At 45.3% G+C, this 585-nt stretch overlaps 1 protein-coding gene across 1 annotated transcript in view; it reads right to left on the reverse strand.

Annotated features, from left to right (window-relative positions):
- Nucleotides 1–585, reverse strand: part of LOC107689760 (DNA nucleotidylexotransferase-like) — a 41,632-nt gene that overhangs the window by 6,989 nt on the left and 34,058 nt on the right. The window lies entirely within an intron of this gene.

The following is a 585-nucleotide window of genomic DNA, read 5'->3' on the forward strand; positions in this document are numbered from 1 at the left end:
CACACACACACACACACACACACACACACACACACACACACACACACACACTCATGAACACACACACACATGAACAGACACACACACACGGACACACTCATGAACACACACACACATGAACACACACACACACACATACAAACAGACATATACATGAACAGACAAACTCATGAACACACACACACATGAACAGACACACACACACTCATGAACACACACACACATGAACAGATACACACACACTCATGAACACACACACACACGCATGAACAGACATACACACACACACTCATGAACACACAGACACACACACACTCATGAACACACAGACACACACATGAACAGACATACACATGAACAGACACACACACACACACACTCATGAACACACACACATGAACAGACACACACACACATACACTCATGAACACACACACACACTCATCCGCCTGCTAAGGTCTGAAGTCCTGAGAGACTTACTCTACCTTCATAGTCCGATACCTCTCATCATTCAGTATCTCCTCAACTCTGGAAGACGATCCGCATTCAGAGATCTCCTGTGAAGATAGAGACGGCAGATACGTC

Source organism: Sinocyclocheilus anshuiensis, unplaced genomic scaffold (genome assembly GCF_001515605.1).
Source record: "Sinocyclocheilus anshuiensis isolate Anshui unplaced genomic scaffold, SAMN03320099.WGS_v1.1 scaffold1637, whole genome shotgun sequence".
Taxonomy (NCBI): Eukaryota; Metazoa; Chordata; class Actinopteri; order Cypriniformes; family Cyprinidae; genus Sinocyclocheilus; species Sinocyclocheilus anshuiensis.